We start from the raw sequence: 19,484 nt of genomic DNA, 5'->3' as shown, positions 1-19,484 counted from the left end.
GATCTCACTAGCCACTTGTATGGGATACTAATACAAAGATGTGGGTGCTCATTTGAAAAATGAGTCCACTGAATTGACTCGATAAAAAAGAACATCTGATGAAAGCCTTACTTGCATGTCAAAGATGGTTCTCTAAGTAGGAGTTGTGCAAGTGATCCTTAGACCTGAGACCATCATAGAATCTTGTGCATGATGCTAGTCGTTGATAGCACCAAAAATAACTCTACTCACTACGTAGGTAGGATGAGTCGAGATCGTATCCTCAGGGACCTTGGGCTAATTTGAGATTACAAAATAAAAGAAAGAAGTGTTGTTTTGATTTAGAAAATAAATTATCTTAAAATTGATGTAATTAGAAAATAAAGAGCTCGAGAGTTTTAAATTAATTTTGCACTAGCAGAGTTGTATCTCTTTTTTAATTAAATAGATGCGATTAATCTTAGAAAAAATATCTATCTTTCCTCGGCACATCCCGTACCCGTAGATCATGACGTGTCTTCGGAAAGTACTAGATAAACAACTCTTCTTTCCTCGGCACGCTCCATACCCGTAGATCACAGTGCGTCTCTAGAAAGTAAAAGTTGTTCCTAATATTAATTTAATAGAAAAGCATAAATAAAAGCATATGAAAGAGAGCAAATAAAGAACTCATGATGATTTAAATAAAAAGCATAATCTTTATTGCATATAAAGAAATACAAGAAAGTTTAGAACAATAAACCCACTCTGTGTCATTACAAAATTTTTTCTCCACTCTCGAGTCTACTAGCCTAGCTGCTCATGAAGTAGTCCCTTTCTATTCCTCTATGCAAGGCTCTAGAAGAATTTCTGGGCTCCCCCTCCAATGAGAGTACAAAAGCCTTTTTATAAGTGTTAGGAGGGAGGAGTTTCACATGGTTTTTCGATGTGGGACTAAAGAAAATACTAAGGACTAAAAGATGGATGGATGAGATGAAAAGATCACAAGCAGATAAAGAAAATATAAATTCTTCCTCTTGAAGTATTTCCAAGTATCATATTTTTTTCTTTTAATGAGCATCTGTTCGTCTGTTCGCGTCCGCCAGCAAAAACTCCCAGCGCCCCACCATGCCATGCACCCGTGCACGCCCGTGCCCACGCCCGCACTGCCGCGATGCCGCGCGCGCGTTAGCTGTTAGGAAGCACTTCCTTTTTTTTTTATTACTAAAAAGAAACTTTTGTTTCTTTAAAGTGATGCCTATATCCTTTTTGGATTCCTTACATAGTATCTCCATTTTCTATAATACCGTATACATCCTTCTTTTATTTTAATTTTATTTTAAGTCTAATTTTCTTCAAACTTGAGTCTTTTTGATTTATGAATCGAACTCTTTGTATCAGCGATCATCTTTCCTGTAAAATATAAAAAGAAGCATCAAATTCTTAATAAATAAAATAAATTAACTATAATTTTCTGCTTTAAATGACTTAAATTAAATATTTATCATACCCTCCAACTTGAATTTTGCTCATCCTCGAGTAAAATAGATATATCAGTATTGTGTACCGACTCGATCTTGAATCAAAAGTTAGGTTAGGCATCCCAAAAGGTAGATGATACCTGGTCAGACCATTAAAGAGATACTTTATTGGATTATCAATTTGACCCAATTAGTGGCAGAGTATTAACTAAAGAAATTTCAAGAGCTTTTCTTTCATCAACTCTCTACTTTACTCTTTAAATCCTCTAACTTAATGTGAGATAGGTTTATTATCTTCTTGCAATTTAGTCCCCTTATTATCCATTATTTTTTTAACATTGCCCACCTTTTTACGCGAACCATAATGCTTACTTAGGCGAAAGGGCCTGGTTACTCAGTAGGAAACCAATGTTTTTTTTTTTAAGTAAATTTTAAGTAGAATTTTTGCATACTTCGACCTTTCCACCCAATCTCTTATGAAGAAGATTCTTTATTGAGATCAGTAAGAAGAGGGTTGTAGAATCACTCCTAAAATTTGATCTAGTCTAAACCCTACCATTCATTGGATTTTTTTAATAATTTATTCCTCAATATCTCTAAAATTATCTTGATCGTTAATCATTCATTGATTAGGATGCCTAATTGACTCTTAATCAAAATAAAATTGGATACACAAAATTAATTATTTCTGGCCATACTCGAGGATTTGATTAATTTTCTTTCCCTCCAACTTAATCTACATTGTCCTCAATGGAGTAGAAAAGTGTTGGTGCAGAAATCTGCCTGCGCCGGAGAAGCTGGAGTCGGGGAAGCCGCGGTCGCCGCCGGGACCTGCAAAGGAAGTCTAAACCGGAGGTGGGGTTGCTCCGACAAGACCCTCCGACGCTCAAGTCAGTTCTCTACCTCAACAAGAATGGAGTGCTCGAACGGAGAATTTAGCAGAGTTTTGAGATAAGAAATGAGCTTAGAGAATAACGTATCTGGATCCCCCTTTTTATAGGCGGAGGAGGTAACGGATTGATGGCGACACCTGTAACCGTCGGGTAGTGGGCCGCCCGTGGTCAGGGGAATTTATTGCGAGAGGTAGTGGAGCGAAATCGTGGCCATCACCGCAGCTCGCCACGTGGAATCTGTTGTAGGGAGTGGAGCAGCGCCCGTTGTCGTGACTTGCCAGCGGATGGGAGAATCGCCCGGCATCCGTCGTAGGAGGTGGAGCAGGTTCGTGGCCGTTATTGTGGTCTGCCAGGGGGTAGTGGAGCTGTGCGGAATTTGCCACAGGAAGTGGAGCAGGGTGGCGATGGTTACTGCAGCCTGTCAGGGAATGATGAAGCTGCGCGGAATCCACCGCAGGAAGTGGAGCGGGGTCGTGGCCATTTTGGTGGCCTGCCAGGGGGCGCGGATCTGTTGATCGAAGCTCGACAATGGTCGGAGCCAGACCTCTGTAGAGGTCCGGGAGAGGTCCTCCTGGCGGCTGGGGTCGTGGGTGGAGTCTGACTTCCATGGGAGTCCGGGCGGAACCCTCTCGGAGCTGAAGTTGTGGGCGGAACCCGGCTCTCGTAGGAGTCCGAGCGGAGCTGTGCTGCAGTAGATGTCGGAGGCGGAGCCCGGCTCCCGTAGGAGTCTGGGCGGAGCTGTTCTGAAGTCGGCGGCGGAGCCCGGCTCCCGTAGGAGTCCGGGCGGAGCTGTGCTGTGGTTGATGTCGGCGGTGGAGCCTGGCTCCCGTAGGAGTCCGGGTGGAGCTGTGCTGTTGTTGATGTCGGCGGTGGAGCCCGACTCCCGTAGGAGTCCGGGCGGAGCTGTGCTGTGGTTGATGTCGGCGGTGGAGCACGGCTCCCGTAAGAGTCTTCTGCAATCAAAGTTAAAGGTGAAGTCCGGCTCTCGTAGGAGTCCGGACGGAGCTTACCAGCAGTTGATACTGAGAGCGGAGCCTGGCTCCCGTAGGAGTCCGGGCGGAGCTGTGCTGCAGTTGATGTCGGAGGTGGAGCCCGGCTCCCATAGGAGTCCTCTGCAATCAAAGTTAAAGGTGAAGTCCGACTCTCATAGGAGTCCGGACGGAGCTTACCAGCAGTTGATACTGAGAGCGGAGCCTGGCTCCCGTAGGAGTCCGGGCGGAGCTGTGCTGCAGTTGATGTCGGAGGCGGAGCCCGGCTCTGGTAGGAGTCCGGGCAGAGCTGTTCTGAAGTCGGCGGTGGAGCCCGGCTCCCGTAGGAGTCCAGACGGAGCTGTGCTGTTGTTGATGTCGGCGGTGGAGCCCGGCTCCCGTAGGAGTCCAGGCGGAGCTGTGCTGCAGTTGATGTCGGAGGTGGAGCCCGGCTCCCATAGGAGTCCTCTGCAATCAAAGTTAAAGGTGAAGTCCGGCTCTCGTAGGAGTCCGGACGGAGCTTACCAGCAGTTGATACTGAGAGCGGAGCCTGGCTCCCGTAGGAGTCCGGGTGGAGCTGTGCTGCAGTTGATGTTGGAGGCGGAGCCCGGCTCCCGTAGGAGTCCGGACGGAGCTGTTCTGAAGTCGGCGGTGGAGCCCGGCTCCCGTAGGAGTCCGGGCGGAGCTGTGCTGTTGTTGATGTCGGCGGTGGAGCCCGGCTCCCGTTGGAGTCCGGGCGGAGCTATGCTGCAGTTGATGTCGGAGGCGGAGCCCGGCTCCCGTAGGAGTCCGGGCGGAGCTATTCTGAAGTCGGCGGCGGAGCCTGACTCCCGTAGGAGTCCGGGCGGGGCTGTGCTGTGGTTGATGTCGGCGGTGGAGCCCGGCTCCCGTAGGAGTCCGGGCAGAGCTGTGCTGTTGTCGATTCTGCCGAGTGTTTCGACTGTGGGTATTTTATACGCAACACCAGTCCCCCTACTTCCGAGTTTGAATTTCAAGCGAAGGAAGTACACAGAGAGAGAGATGGGTACAGTCGGAACCATCCCTTCGAATCCTGCGCACTGCCGCCTCCAGATATTTTGGCATTAAATGAGCGCGTGCCGGAGTCTTTTCGAATTGGAGCGGTACGAGGGGATGCTTTGAAAATCTTGTAGGTACACTGGCCTAGGTACGGTGCAATTATGATCCTGCCAACCGTGAGCCGCTTTTAGCCGTCTGCCAGGGGGAGTGGGACACGTGTTGGATGCGGACTGGCCTGGGGGATTCGCGATCATTATGGCATCGGATTCCAGGGTCTATTTAAACCCGTCCTCCCCCCTTCAGGCGTCCTACTCCATTCCTGAGTTTTCGCTGGTGTCTGTCTTCTCTTCGAGAGCCTTGCTCTAGTAAATGTCTTCTCGAGCCGTAGGCGCCTCCCGTTTCTCGTCCCCCAGGTCCCTCAGAGCAATATAGGTTAGTGCCAACCTTCCTCTCACCGCCTAGGGGCTTCTCCTCTCTTCATTACTTTTGTGCCTCCCTCCGAGTTAGCCTTCGGTGTCTCGTTCCCCTTTCGGTCTGTCTTTTTAGGGTCCTTTAGATCCTCCCTTCGAAACTACTCAAAATATCTTCTGACTCTTCTGTTCCCGGCAGTTCTGAGAGTTCTTCCGCTTCAAACCCCCAGGTCGCTGTCTCTACAGACGAACCTGCATCCGGGGCAGGGCCTCGCCCGATTTTTGCACCGGGCGTTATTCCATGTTCGTCGACTTCGGATGAACTCCTTCTGATAAGGGTTCGGTATGGGGTTCCTCCGGAGTACGACCTGGAGCTACCTGGCCCCTCTGATCGGGCCAGCACTCCTCCTCCCGGTCGCTTCTGTTTGTATCAGGAAGCATTCCGTGTCGGACTTCGGCTTCCGCTTCCTGTCTTTGTTGCTGCCTTCTTCCACTTCTTGGACATTTCTCTCGCCTCCGTGGCCCCGAATTCCTTTAGGTTTTTGATAGGGTTTCTCTCCCTCTGCCACATAGCCGAGGTCCAGCCGTCCCTCTCCTTGTTCAGACATTTTTATACCTTCAAACGCCATCCTTCGGCGAAGGACTGGTGGTACTTCTCCCCCCAGTTTGGTAAGAAGGGGTTGCTGAAGGGCGCCCCTTCTTCGATTCACAATTGGAAGGGGAAATTTCTCTTCATCCACTGCCCGACCTTGGAACTGGGCCTGCCCCCTTGGGGGTCTCTGAGGGATTCCGTCCACCGGGCTCCCAGCCTGGGAGAGGACGACCTCCAGGCCGCCCAGAAGCTTCTAAGTTATCCCTCTCTTTCCCTTCCTAATCTTCTGAGGGAGCAGCTTCTTTTCAACATCGGCCTGAGCCCTCAGGATCCAGCGAGTATTCATCTTTTCTTATCTTTTCTTGCCTTCCTCTTCTCCTTCTCTTTATTTCTTTTTCCTCCCCACTCTCTTCTTTTTCTATTTTTTTTTGACTTTTGATTGACCGGTGTTGCTTCTTTTTCCCTTTTTCTTTTCTCATTATTGTTGTTTTTTTTTTTTTTTTTTTTTAGCAATGGACGCCGAAGCAACGCGAATGCTTGCCAAGGGCATGAGAGCTCAGAAGAGAAAGGACGCGGTGGCCTCCGGATCGGCGAAAAGGGCCAGGGCGGAGGAGACGAGCTTGGCCGCGCCCGTCCAGGCGGCCCCGGCCATCGACATTCCTTCAGATGCCGAGCCAGTGGCCCCCCGGGCTTCCTCCAGGAGCCCGCCGACTGGGGCCCCTGCTCCGGGGGTTCGCCCCATGGAGGCGCCTGCGCGGGGAGGAGGAGGAAATCGGTGGCTCGCAGGGCGAGTAGCCACCGAGCTGCTGCAGACGAGTCCGTCTGCTCCGAGGGGGGATCGAAGAACCCCTTCAACGACAAGGACTTGATCAGGCGGCTGCTCGATGGCTGCATCCTGTCCGACGTCATGGAGAGGATCGACCGCACCGATCCCGAGCAGCGGGCTTGGGACTCTTTGGGGTCCTTCCTCGAGGTAAGCGGATATTTATTTACACGGTCACTCGACCTTTGTTGTAATTCTCTATCCGTCCTTGCAGATTGGGCACTAGCTCTTCGCCTATGTCGAGGCGACGAGCCGCATGAGAAGGGACCTCCTTCAGGTGGAGGAATGCTGCCAGGCCGAGGTGGCTCGCCTCCAAGCGAAGACGGCCGAAGTAGCCACCCTCCAGGAGGCCCTGGAAAGAGAGAGGCAAGCCCGGGAAGAGGAGAGACAAGCTCGGGAAGAGGAGAGATGGATCTTGGAGGAGTCGGCGAGGAAGGCGGAAGCCGAGGTCGCCCATTTGGTCGAGCAAACTACAGTTCTGGTCTCAGAGGCCAGGGCCCTTGCGGTGGAGGAGTTCAAGGCCTCCGCGGAGATGAGGGAACTGAACGTCCAGTTCGGCCAGGAGGTGTTCACTAAGGGGTTCGAGCTCTGCCAAGAGAAGGTGGCCAGCAGATACCCCGACCTCGATCTCGACTTTCTCGAGGAGTCTAAAGATGAGGCCGGCCCCTCGTCCGCCGCCACCGCAGTCGCACCCCCCGCGTCGAGTTCTCCACCTCCTGTCCCTAAGGTCTGAGACCTCTGATCTTGCACCCTTATTTTGTCGCCACATTTCCTTTTTGTTTGTCTACAAAATTATTCAACCAATAAAGTCGAATTTCTTGTTGTGGATGGCTTCTTCTTCCCCCTCCTCCCTCTTTCTGCTTTTCTTCTTGCAATGAGTCGATCTTTAATGCTTGCACCTTTCGATGGCAGTGCCCTGCCGAAGCACTCCCCTTGCCCCTGGGGGTCCCGCTGAAATCGACAATCCAGCGGTTGAAAAAGGAGGTCCTCCACTTGACGAAGAAGTTGAAGAAGTCGGAAGGCGAGCTTCGCAAATCGAGAGAAGGCCATTCTGAAGCCGCCGCTGAGGCCGCCCACTTTAGGAGTCTCCAGGTGAAGGCAATCATGGATTACAGCCGGAGGAAGGCGAACTTCACAAAGGAGCTCGAGGAATGCAAGAAGAGCACCAACGACCGAATTTGGGCTCAAGAGGCCAGGATCAGCGCCCTTAAGGTGGAGCTATCAGCTGCGAAGAGGAAGATCGGCCAGCTGGAAGGAAACTCATCCCGGCTCCTGGCCCGGGTTGATGATGAACAGAAATGGTCGCAGAAGGTCTCCGACCTCCAGAAGCAGCTTCAAGACGCTGAGATGAGCCATGACGTGCAGTAGGCCAGCTGGCGCTGGCAAGTGGAAGAGTACAAAGGGAGATTCCGGAAGATGGCTGATGAGGTCGTTCGTCTCCAGAGGCAGCTGGTTAATAGGACGCAGCTTACTTCCGCCCAAGAGGCCGAAGAGCTCCAAGCCCTGAGAGGCACTATCGAAGGGATTTCTGTCTCCCTTGGGGAGAAGACAGCCGAGCTGCAACAAGTGAAGATTCAACTGGCACTTGAGCGGAAGGCCATCGCAGACGCGGAGGCGGAGTCCGAAGTTTTGCGAAAGTGGCATCGAGAAGCGGAGGCTGAGAGCCAGCAACTTCGTCGGGCGCTCCAGGATGCGCTACGGAAGAGGGAAGAACTAGAAGAAGCGATGGAGAACCTGAGGCAGTCCTGGTTGAGGGATGGAGTAGATAACCCTAGGTCGGAGGGAGCAGGGCCTCCTTAGAACTCTTTTGTCTTTATGTAGTTACTTTCTTTTTGTCTTTTTGTCCTTCTTTCCTTGGTCGTCCTGGCCTTGTAGTATGTATATCGAAAATGGAAAAAAGAGCGTTTTGTGTTACCTTGTCCACGTGTAGCACTGATATTGTCGTCTGTTGAACCTTTCTTGTCGTTTGGCTTGCTTGATGTAGATGTCGTCGTGGGGGGGCTTTTTCCTTTCATCCGACCTTGTCACGCGGCCGAGTTTCGCCACCATTATTAACCCTCGCTGCAGAAGTGGTGGATGGAGCCTGGCTTCCGTAGGAGTCCGGGCGAAGTCTTCCTTGGCGTAGGAACCCGGCTCCCGTAGGAGTCCGGGTGAAGTCTTCCTTGGCGGCGGAACCCGGCTCCCGTAGGAGTCCGGGTGAAGTCTTCCTTGGCGGCGGAAGCCGGCTCCCGTAGGAGTTCGGGTGAAGTCTTCCTTGGCGGCGGAACCCGGCTCCCGTAGGAGTCTGGGTGAAGTCTTCCTTGGCGGCGGAACCTGGCTCCCGTAGGAGCCCGGGTGAAGTCTTCCTTGGCGTAGGAACCCGGCTCCCGTAGGAGTCCGGCGGGCCCGGGTGTAGGAGCCGGGTGAAGTCTTCCTTGGCGTAGGAACCCGGCTCCCGTAGGAGTCCGGACGAAGTCTTTCTTGGCGGTGGAACCCGGCTCCCGTAGGAGTCCGGGCGAAGTCTTCCTTGGCGTAGGAACCCGGCTCCCATAGGAGTCCGGACCTTCCATTTTGTTCGAGCCGGCGTGAGGTTCTCCTCTCGTTACCAGCCTGGCTTATGGGGGCGCGTTAGGGCGCTGTAAGGCCTCTCCCCCCTCCGGTCTAAAAGAACCGGGCCTTCAACTTTGCTCATGTCAGGACGAGGTTCTCCTCCTGTTCCTGACATGGCTGTGGGGGCACATTAGGGCGTTGCAAGGCCTCTCCCCCATCTGGTCTAAAAGAACCGGGCCTTTGACTTTGCTCAAGTTAGGGCGAGATTTTCCTCCTGTCCCTAACAGGACTGTGGGGGCACATTAGGGTGTTGTAAGGCCTCTCCCCCCATCCGGTCTAAAAGAACCGGGCCTTTGACTTTGCTCAAGTTAGGGCGAGGTTTTCCTCCTGTCCCTAACAAGGCTGTGGGGGCACATTAGGGCGTTGTAAGGCCTCTCCCCCCATCCGGTCTAAAAGAACCGGGCCTTTGACTTTGCTCATGTCAGGACGAGGTTCTCCTCCTATTCCTGACATGGCTGTATTTTTGGAGGGATCATATCCAGTCATAATACATCCACGCTAGGTGGGAGGGGCACGTTAGGCAGAAAGAAAAGTAGATTCAAGGCGAAATAGTAAGTGATACATTTACTGTTTTTCTGCTCCTCCTTGAGGCCCTCCGGTGATGGAGTCGATGGTCCTGATGGGAGGTCAGTCCCTGGGTTGCTCCTCTCTTTTCTGCGGTTCAGGCGGTGAGAGGGCTCTTGGCCGGTCTCCTCTACCCTCAGGCCGGTGGTGGATGAATCTGTCGAGTCGACCTCACCGAATGAGCTCCTCGATCTCATCCTGGAGCTGGATGCATTCTTCGGTGTCGTGGCCGTGGTCGCGGTGGTAGAGGCAGAACTTGTTGGGGTTGCACTTCCCGGGATGTGTGCGCATCCTCTCTGGCCTAGGGAGCTGCTCCCTGACCTCCATCAGTACCTGGGCCTTCGAGACGTTGAGGGGGGCGTAGTTGCAAAATCTCCCTGGTGGGGAGCCCCACCGAACCCTGCAGTCCGGGCTTCTCTGCCTGCGTGCCCGGGGTGGAGTAAGAGCACACTTATGTCCAGGAGGGGATCGGGAACGTGGCCGGGCTTCCTTTGGCCTTTTCTCTACTGCAGGCTTACTCGAATCTCTCGCTTGACGCTCCCTTGCCGTCTCCTCGTCCTTCATTTTGAAGGCTTCTTCCGCTCGGGCGTATCCTTCAGCCCGAGCCAGTAAATCGGCAAAATCCCTGGGGTACTTCTTCTCCAGGGAGTACAAAAGATCATTCTTCTGAAGGCCACCTTTCAGGGCGGCCATGACAACTGACTGGTCCAAGTTCCGGACCTCCAACGCCGCGATGTTGAAGCGGTTGACGTAGGCCCGTATGGACTCCCCTTCCCTCTGCTTGATGTTGATTAGGGACTCCGAACCCTTCCGGGGATGCCGGCTACTGACAAAATGGGCCACGAATTGGTGGCTCATTTGATCGAAGGAAAATATGGTACCCGGCTTCAGAGCTGAGTACCAGTTCCTCGCTGCTCCCTTCAAAGTAGACGGGAAAGCCCGGCACAAGATGGCGTCAGGAGCACCGTGAAGCAGCATCATCGTTCGGAAGGCCTCCAGATGATCAACCGGGTCCGACGTCCCGTCGTAGCTTTCGAACTGGGGAAGCTTGAAGTTCGGCGGGATCGGTTCCTGCATAATCATTTGGGAGAAGGGAGGGTCAGTGCAAATATCCTCACCATAAGCGGGAGGCGCGTGGTGGAGTTCTTCGATCCGCCGGTTCATCTCCTGGAGCCTCCGGTCTAGGAAATCCTCTCGACTTCGAGTCTCGAGGGTCCTTTGGCAGAACGGGGGCAGGGATCTTCCAGGGGTGGAGTCGTGATCCGATTGAGGGCTCTCTACCCTCGGATTTGTTTTCCCGGGAAGGACGGGGCGGCTGGCCCAGGTGGCCCGCCCTGCCGTCGGGTTCTGGCATTCCGGAGATGCCCTTTTCGGATGCGCGGATGCCTGCGGTTGCTGCTGCTGCATTGCTTGTATGGCTTCGACGAGGCCTCTGACCTGCTGTGCCAGCAAGCCAAATTGCTCCGCGCTGACCGCCGCCGCCGGAGGGGGAGGAGGAGGAGGCTGAGAAACTGGAGGGGAGGTCGGAGCCTGAGATCTGGCCGCGGAGGCCGTAGACCACCGGGTGGACGCCTTGCACGGAGGCATCGAGTGTCGATCTCGTGAAGGGAGGTTAGGAGCGGGTGATGGAGAGACGGTCAGGGATGGCTCCGTTGAACACTCCTTTAAGAACAAGGGTGCTGCGAAGACACAGGGGCCCCTTCCTCTAGCACCAATCCTGTTGGTGCAGAAATCTGCCTGCACTAGAGAAGATGGAGTCGGGGAAGCCGCGGTCGCCGCCGGGACCTGCAAAAAAAGTCTAAACCGGAGGTGGGGTTGCTCCGGCAAGACCCTCCGATGCTCAAGTCAGTTCTCTGCCTCAATAAGAATGGAGTGCTCGAATGGAGAATTTAGCAGAGTTTTGAGATAAGAAATGAGCTTAGAGAATAACGTATCTGGATCCCTCTTTTTATAGGCGGAGGAGGTAACGGATTGATGGTGACACCTGTAACCGTCTGGTAGTGGGCCGCCCGTGGTCAGGGGAATTTATTGCGAGAGGTAGTGGAGCGGAATCGTGGCCATCACCGTAGCTCGCCACGTGGAATCTGTTGCAGGGAGTGGAGCAGCGCCCGTTGTCGTGACTTGCCAGCGGATGGGAGAATCGCCCGGTATCCGTCGCAGGAGGTGGAGCAGGTTCGTGGCCGTTATTGTGGTATGCCAGGGGGTAGTGGAGCTGTGCGGAATCCGCCACAGGAAGTGGAGCAGGGCGGCGATGGTTACTGCGGCCTGTCAGAGAATGATGGAGATGCGCGAAATCCACCGCAGAAAGTGGAGCAGGGTCGTGGCCGTTTTGGTGGCCTGCCAGGGGGCGCGGATCCGTTGATCGAAGCTCGGCAGTGGTCGGAGCCCGGCCTCTGTAGAGGTCCGAGAGAGGTCCTCCTGGCAGCTGGGGTCGTGGGTGGAGTCTGACTTCCGTGGGAGTCTGGGTGGAATCCTCTCAGAGCTGAAGTTGCGGGCGGAACCCGGCTCTCGTAGGAGTCCGGGCGGAGCTGTGCTGCAGTAGATGTCGGAGGTGGATCCCGGCTCCCGTAGGAGTCTGGGTGGAGCTGTTCTGAAGTCGGCGGTGGAGCCCGGCTCCCGTAGGAGTCCGGGCAGAGCTGTGCTGTGGTTGATGTCGGCGGTGGAGCCCGGCTCCCGTAGGAGTCCGGGCGGAGCTGTGCTGTTGTTGATGTCGGCGGTGGAGCCCGGCTCCCGTAGGAGTCCGGGCGGAGCTGTGCTGTGGTTGATGTCGGCGGTGGAGCCCGGCTCTCGTAGGAGTCCTCTGCAATCAAAGTTAAAGGTGAAGTCTGGCTCTCGTAGGAGTCCGGACGGAGCTTACCAGCAGTTGATACTGAGAGCGGAGCCTGGCTCCCATAGGAGTCCGGGCGGAGCTGTGCTGCAGTTGATGTCGGAGGTGGAGCCCGGCTCCCGTAGGAGTCCTCTGCAATCAAAGTTAAAGGTGAAGTCCGACTCTCGTAGGAGTCCGGACGGAGCTTACCAGCAGTTGATACTGAGAGCGGAGCCTGGCTCCCGTAGGAGTCCGGGCGGAGCTGTGCTGCAGTTGATGTCGGAGGCGGAGCCCGGCTCTCGTAGGAGTCCGGGCGGAGCTGTTCTGAAGTCGGCGGCGGAGCCTGGCTCCCGTAGGAGTCCGGGCGGAGCTGTGCTGTTGTTGATGTCGGCGGTGGAGCCCGGCTCCCGTAGGAGTCCGGGCGGAGCTGTGCTGCAGTTGATGTCGGAGGTGGAGCCCGACTCCTGTAAGAGTCCTCTGCAATCAAAGTTAAAGGTGAAGTCCGGCTCTCGTAGGAGTCCGGACGGAGCTTACCAGCAGTTGATACTGAGAGCGGAGCCTGGCTCCCGTAGGAGTCCGGGCGGAGTTGTGCTGCAGTTGATGTCGGAGGTGGAGCCCGGCTCCCGTAGGAGTCCGGGCGGAGCTGTTCTGAAGTCGACGGCGGAGCCCGGCTCCCGTAGGAGTCCGGGCGGAGCTGTGCTGTTGTTAATATCGGCGGTGGAGCCCGGCTCCCGTAGGAGTCCGGGCGGAGCTGTGCTGCAGTTGATGTCGGAGGCGGAGCCCGGCTCCCGTAGGAGTCCGGGCGGAGCTGTTCTGAAGTCGACGGTGGAGCCCGGCTCCCGTAGGAGTCCGGGCGGGGCTGTGCTATGGTTGATGTCGGCGGTGGAGCCCGGCTCCCATAGGAGTCCGGGCGGGGCTGTGCTGTTGTCGATTCCGCCGAGGGTTTCGGCTGTGGGTATTTTATACCCAACAGAAAGCAAAGAAAATAAAAGGAGAGAGTGCACCTGGGATAATTTTGCTTCGAAAGTTGAAGATAGCTTCATTGATTAATAGGCTCTTGTTCTAAATTTCTGTAGCTGCAGTAAAGTAAAAAAAAAATATGAAATCATTGGGTTGCCTCCCAACAAGTGCTAAGTTTTACGTCTTCAGCCAGACGTCAAGTTTATTATTTATTATAAAGTGGATCATATAGGTAGATGGTGTCGATTCATTCTTTATGTGCAATTTCATCTACATATGGCTTCAGACATTGGCCATTTACCTTAAATGTATTACCATTCTGGGGGTCATGAATTTCAATTGCTCCATGTGAGAATATTTGTGTGACAATGAAAGGTCCATCCCATCAGGATCGAAGTTTACCAGGAAAAAGGCGTAACTTGGAATTGAAAAGCCATACCTTTTGATTTAGCTCAAATGATTTTCTAGAGATATATTTGTCATGAAATACTTTGGTTCGAGCCTTGTAAATTCGTGAACTCTCATATGCATCGTTGCGAAGTTCTTCCAGTTCATTGATTTGCAACCTTCGATTAGAACCTGCATTCTTCATGTTAAAATTAAACATTCGTATGGCCCAGAGTGCATGATATTCTAATTCAATCGACGATGGCAAGCTTTGTCATAAACTAGTCGGTAGGGTGACATACCGATAGGGGTTTTAAAAGCTATACGGTAAGCCCATAATGCATCATCTAAGCGAAGAGACCAATCCTTTCTATCAGGCCTAACCATCTTTTATAGGATATGTTTAATCTCCCTATTTGACACCTCTACCTGACCATTAGTTTGGGGGTGATATGGTGTGGCCACTTTGTGTGTAATATTATATTTTTTCATAAGTGCTTCAAAATGTTTATTCATAAAATGAGTCCCTCCATCACTAATGATCACCCTTGGGAAGCCAAATCGACTAATGATGTTTCGTTGGATAAAACTAGTTACAATTTTATTATCATTAGTCCGTGTAGCTATTGCCTCCACCCATTTTGACACGTAATCAACTACCACTAGAATATATTCGAATCCAAATGAGGCTGGAAAAGGTCCTATGAAATCAATCCTCCAAACATCAAAGATTTCTACTACTAAAATGGGGGTCAGCGGCATCATATCCTTCTTGGATAAATTTTCTGTTCGCTGACATTGCAGACAACTTCGGCCAAATTCATGTGCATCTTTGAAAAGCGTTGGCCAATAAAACCCACTTTACAGCACTTTTGCTGTAGTTTTTCTTCCACTAAAATATCCCCCACATGTCGAAGAATGGCAAAAAATGAGAATGCTTTGGAATTCACTCTCGGGGACACAATGATGAATAACTTGGTCAAGACAGTATTTGAATAGTTCAGGTTCTTCCCAGAAATAATGTTTAATTTGTGAGAAAAATCGATCCTTTTCTTATTTTATCTAGTGAGAAGGTACTTGTCCTGCTGACAAGTAATTGACAATATGGGCAAACCATGGAGGACGGCTAGAGAAGATTGCGAAAAGTTGTTCGTCAGAAAATTTTTCTTTGACTTCATCTATGCCTATCGTGTGTTCAACTAAGATCCTGGAGATGTGATCAGCTACCACATTCTCCGAACCCTTCTTATCTTGGATTTCCATATCAAATTCTTGTAAAAGAAGGATCCAACTGATCAAACATGATTTAGTATCTTTCTTTGAGAGGAGATGTTTCAGAGTCACATGATCAGAGTAAACTAGAACCTTAGACCCTAACAGATATGAGCGAAATTTTTCAAGGGTGAACACTACTGCTAGTAGCTCTTTTTCTATTGTGGTGTAGTTTAATTAGGCATCGGAAAGAGTCTTGCTAGCATAATAGATCACATGTGGCTCCTTATTGATTTTTTTGCCCAAGACGGCACCTAATGCAAAGTCAGAGGCATCACACATAATCTCAAATGGAATGGACCAGTCAGGGGGTTTTATTATGGGTGCTGCTGTCAGGGCTGTTCGTAATGTGTTGAATGCTTTCAAACAGTCTTCATCAAAGATAAATGGTGTGTCCTTGGCCAACAGATTGCACAGGGGTCTTGATATCTTGCTAAAGTCTTTGATGAAGCATCTATAAAATCCGACATGACCTAAGAAGGATCGTATTTGTCGGACCGAAGTAGGGGGTGGTAGTTTTGAAATGACCTCAACTTTGGCTTTATCTACCTCGATCTCTCTTTTAGAAATAATATGTCCTAATACAATTTCTTTCCGCACCATGAAATGGCTCTTTTCCCAACTTAGGATAAGATTTGTCTCCATACACCGTTTAAGAACTTTGGAAAGATTATGGAGACAATCCTCAAAGGTGGTTCCAAACACAGAAAAATCATCCATAAAAACTTCAAGATATTTGTCCACCATATCCAAAAAAATGACCAGTATGCATCGTTGAAATGTAGCGGGTGCATTGCAGAGCCCGAATGGCATACGTCGAAAAGCGAAGGTGCCATAGGGGTAGGTGAAGGTAGTCTTTTCTTGGTCATCCGAAAATACAGGTACTTGATTGTACCCTGAATAACCATCAAAAAAATAGAAGAAACTTTGTCCTGCTAACCATTCTAAGATTTGGTCGATGAAGGGCAATGGAAAATGGTCCTTCTTAGTAACGACATTTAGTTTTCTATAATCTATGCATACTCGCCATCCAGATGATATGCGAGTGGGAAGCAATTCACCTTCTTCATTCTCAACCATAGTAATACCTTATTTCTTAGGTACTACTTGAGTGGGACTGACCCATTTACTATCGGATATGGGGTAGATGATTCCAGCATCTAACCACTTTACCACCTCTTTCTTTACTACTTTACGCATGTTTGGGTTCAATCTCCTCTGCATATCTCGATGGGATTTGGCATTTGCCTCAAAATGAATATGGTGCATGCAAATGGAGGGATCAATTCTTTTTAAATCGGCAATGGACCAACCGATAGCCTCTTTGTGTTCCTTCAGAATACCAACCAATTGTGTTTCCTGATTAGGGGTCAAGTCTGATGCAATGATTGCTGGGAGGGTATCATTGGATCCTAGAAATACATACTTGAGCGTAGCAGGAAGGGGTTTCAATTCTAACGAGGTGGTGATTCTAAAGATGGGACTATTGGTGTACTGGCTAATGTGGATAATGGCTCATACTTGATTGTCCATGGAGGAGTGGTTTTATCGTGTAGTGTATCCAACAAGGTGTTAACTTCTTTTATATATCCCTCAAAGTCATACACTCCAAAGTGAGCCAAGCAAGTATCTAAAGGGTCTGGTGCTAGAATTGTGGGTGTTGCATCTTCTATAATATCTTCTAGTATATCTACTTCGAAGCAACTATCCATTAATGGTCCTTGGGAAGCACCAAACATATTCAGTCTCAGTTTCTTATTCCCAAATGATCGTCCATAACTCCTGTCCTACAATTAATGCATGCATTTGCCGTAGCTAGGAAGGGTCATCCTAAGATAATAGAAATTTGTCTAGGGTTGCCACTTAGTTCCATGTCGAGAACCAGAAAATTAACTGAAAAGTAAAACTCATCTACCTTGACCAAGACATCCTCAAGTATTCCACGTGGTTCCTTAATTGATCTGTCGGCTAACTGCAGTGTGATTGATGTGGATTTCAGTTCTCCGAATCCAAAAAGTTCATACACCGAACTAGGTAAAAGATTCACACTTGCCCTTTGGTCCAGAAGAGCTTTTTCAATGTGATAATCTCCTATAACACAAAAATGATGGAGGCTCCTGGGTCCTTAAGCTTTGGAGGAGTGGCATGCTGGAAGACAGAACTAGCCTGTTCAGTGAGGCATACTTTCTTTGGGATTTGTGATCTAGATTTACATTTTTGGGTGCATAAATCCTTCAAAAATTTGGCATAAGCAGGGACTTGTTTGATTGCGTCTAGAAGGGGAAGATTAATTTGGACTTTCTTAAACAATTCCAACATCTCGTCAAGTCTTCCTCCCTTCTTATCTGCAGGAATAGGGGCTTTCAGGGCATCTGAAAATAGAACTTTGGGCAAGTAAGATGATTCCGGTGTAGTTGGTTCATTCTCTATTTTAAGGTCTTCTTTGTTCTTGGGTGATTTGGCTTCGGTTAGAGGTTTAGGGTCGGTCTCATTGGTTTTACTAGTGTGTTCAATGACCTTCCCACTTCTTAGAGTCATGATTGATTTGGAATGTTCAGCAAAAACTTCTGGGGTATTAGAGCTCTCAATCACAAATTGCCCTCTTGGGTTGCTCTCGGGTAGGCTAGGTAATTTTCCTCCTTCCCTCCTACTGAATGTAGTCACTAGTTGACCTATTTGGGTCTATAGCTTAGCAATGAATTGTGTGTGGGAGTTAAGGGTCTGAGGGTTGACTTCTAATCATTCTAGTACTTTCAGAACTTTTTCCTCAAAAGCTGAGCTATGACCAATAGTAGACGGTTGAGGAACATTTTGAAATTGATGATATGGTCCATGCCTATATGTTGGGTCCTAATATTGAGGTCGAGGTGCGGCAGGGCCAACTACTGGTTGTGGTCTCTAGAAAAAATTTGGATCGTTTCTCTAGCCAGGGTAATAAGTGTTCGAATATGGATCGTTTCCTCGTCTGTGAGCTTGTTGGACTTGAGCTTGCTGAACCTGCTCGTGCACAAACTCAAGAAATTGAGGTGCGGCTGGGCATTCACTAATAAAATGGTTCGAACTTGCACACAATGCATAAACTTCTTGGATTGGGTGAGGTGGAATTGGGGATTGTCTAGTATTTAAAAGACGGTCTAATTTTTGGGACAGTTCATCTACCTTACTGTGGATATCTATGACATTTCCAATCTGATAAATTCCACTTCTTTTTTGTTGAAGCATGGGTTGTTCTCTAGAGGTGGCAGACATATGATGTAGGAATTCTCACTAAGTGTTTCAAAGTGCTGCCATGCTTCATCCTCACTCTTTAGCATGAATGTCCCACCACATGATGCATCAACCATTTGTTAGTGTTTCTCCGATAGACCATCATAAAAATACTGACAAAGTTGCCATTTAGGGACAGCATGGTGTGGATATTTATGAATGAGGTCCCTTGACCTTTCCCATGTCTCATGAAAAAGTTCATCCTCCAATTGGAAAAAACTAGTGATAGCTTTTCTAATTTGATTTATTTTTCTAATTGAAAAGTATTTCTTGAGAAATTCTCTCTGAAGATGATCCCAAGTTGAAATGGTTATAGAGTTTAAGGAGTTTAACCAATGCTTGGCTTTGTCCTTAAGTGAGAAAGGGAACAGTTTCAACCTAAGGGCATCATCGGAGAAGTTTTGAATTTTTACTGTGGAACAAATTTCAAGAAATTCATTCAAGTGTTTGTATGGATCCTCGTTACTAAGTCCATAGAATGATAGCAACATTTGAATAATGCTAAACTTAATCTCATATTGGGTAGCTTCTACTGGAGGTGCTTGAATGCATGGAGAGTAGGTATACGAGGATGGCGTGAAATATTCTCTCAATGAGCATGGAGGATTAGCCTCACTAGGTGCAGCCATGTTTCTAACTCGGATAGTCCTAAGAGTCTTTTCTAATTTTTCATCTAATGGTTGCAAGTCGGGTTTTAGTGATCGTCGACCTAACATGCAACTAAAAGGTCTATGTAGGACTATCCTAGTCTGTTAAGGAATTTTAAGAGGAAAGGAGAAGAGAGAAAAGAGTTCTAAAGAAGAGATCCTAAGAAGTCCTAAAACTAATAGAAAAATTAGTTGTGGTTAGATTTTAATTACAATCAAGTTAGCACGCAGTGGACTCTCTATCCTAAAGTTACTCTAGTTCTAGACAGCTCCTAACTATAGTTAGCCTTCAAGCCCTCCAAGTCGGAGCTTGACCAACCAACTGGCCAGGTAAGTGTAAGGTTGGTGGGAGTCCCCCCGTTGCTTTCCTTAGACATCAATTAAATTGGTCAGGTCAGCAAACGGAACCAATTAAAAACCACCTTCCTTCGGGCCCAGTCGTCCTGCAAACCACTTGCCTAGACACCAGCTAGCTGACCAAGTCTAACCTGGTTCAACTCTCAAGGTCACTTGTCCTAATGAGCTCAAAATCTTAGGGGTCAACATCTAATTAATTTTAGATTAAGGTCTAGGTTATGCAAATGCAAGGGAGTGATTTGTGGGCCAAGGAAGGGTAATCAAATTTCCATCTTATCTTAGTTAATGGGTTGCGCCCTTAAAGTTACTTATGGAGATGCAATCCAAAGAAACAAGGTGTCCAATCAAGTTAGAAATTTTTATATTTGAGGTTACGCTATTTTATTTAAGTGTTATGAAATGTCAGTGGTTTTTTTTTTTAATTCAACCGTGCCAAGGTCCCAGCAACGGTGTCAAAATTTGATGGTAGTCGTTGATAGCACCAAAAATAACT

The 19,484-nt window shown here is 49.5% G+C and overlaps 1 non-coding gene across 1 annotated transcript; it reads left to right on the top strand.

The window, feature by feature from the left end:
* Positions 1–18,122: 18,122 nt before the first annotated feature.
* LOC140854545 (small nucleolar RNA R71) lies at positions 18,123–18,228 on the top strand. The gene has a single exon (XR_012137760.1). It is a non-coding gene; the product is annotated as a small nucleolar RNA R71 (small nucleolar RNA).
* The last annotated feature ends 1,256 nt before the right edge of the window (positions 18,229–19,484 follow it).

Source organism: Elaeis guineensis, unplaced genomic scaffold (genome assembly GCF_000442705.2).
Source record: "Elaeis guineensis isolate ETL-2024a unplaced genomic scaffold, EG11 Super_Scaffold_1000045, whole genome shotgun sequence".
Taxonomy (NCBI): Eukaryota; Viridiplantae; Streptophyta; class Magnoliopsida; order Arecales; family Arecaceae; genus Elaeis; species Elaeis guineensis.
The sequence above is the reverse complement of the archived record's forward strand: the minus strand, read 5'-3'. Positions and strand labels throughout refer to the sequence as shown.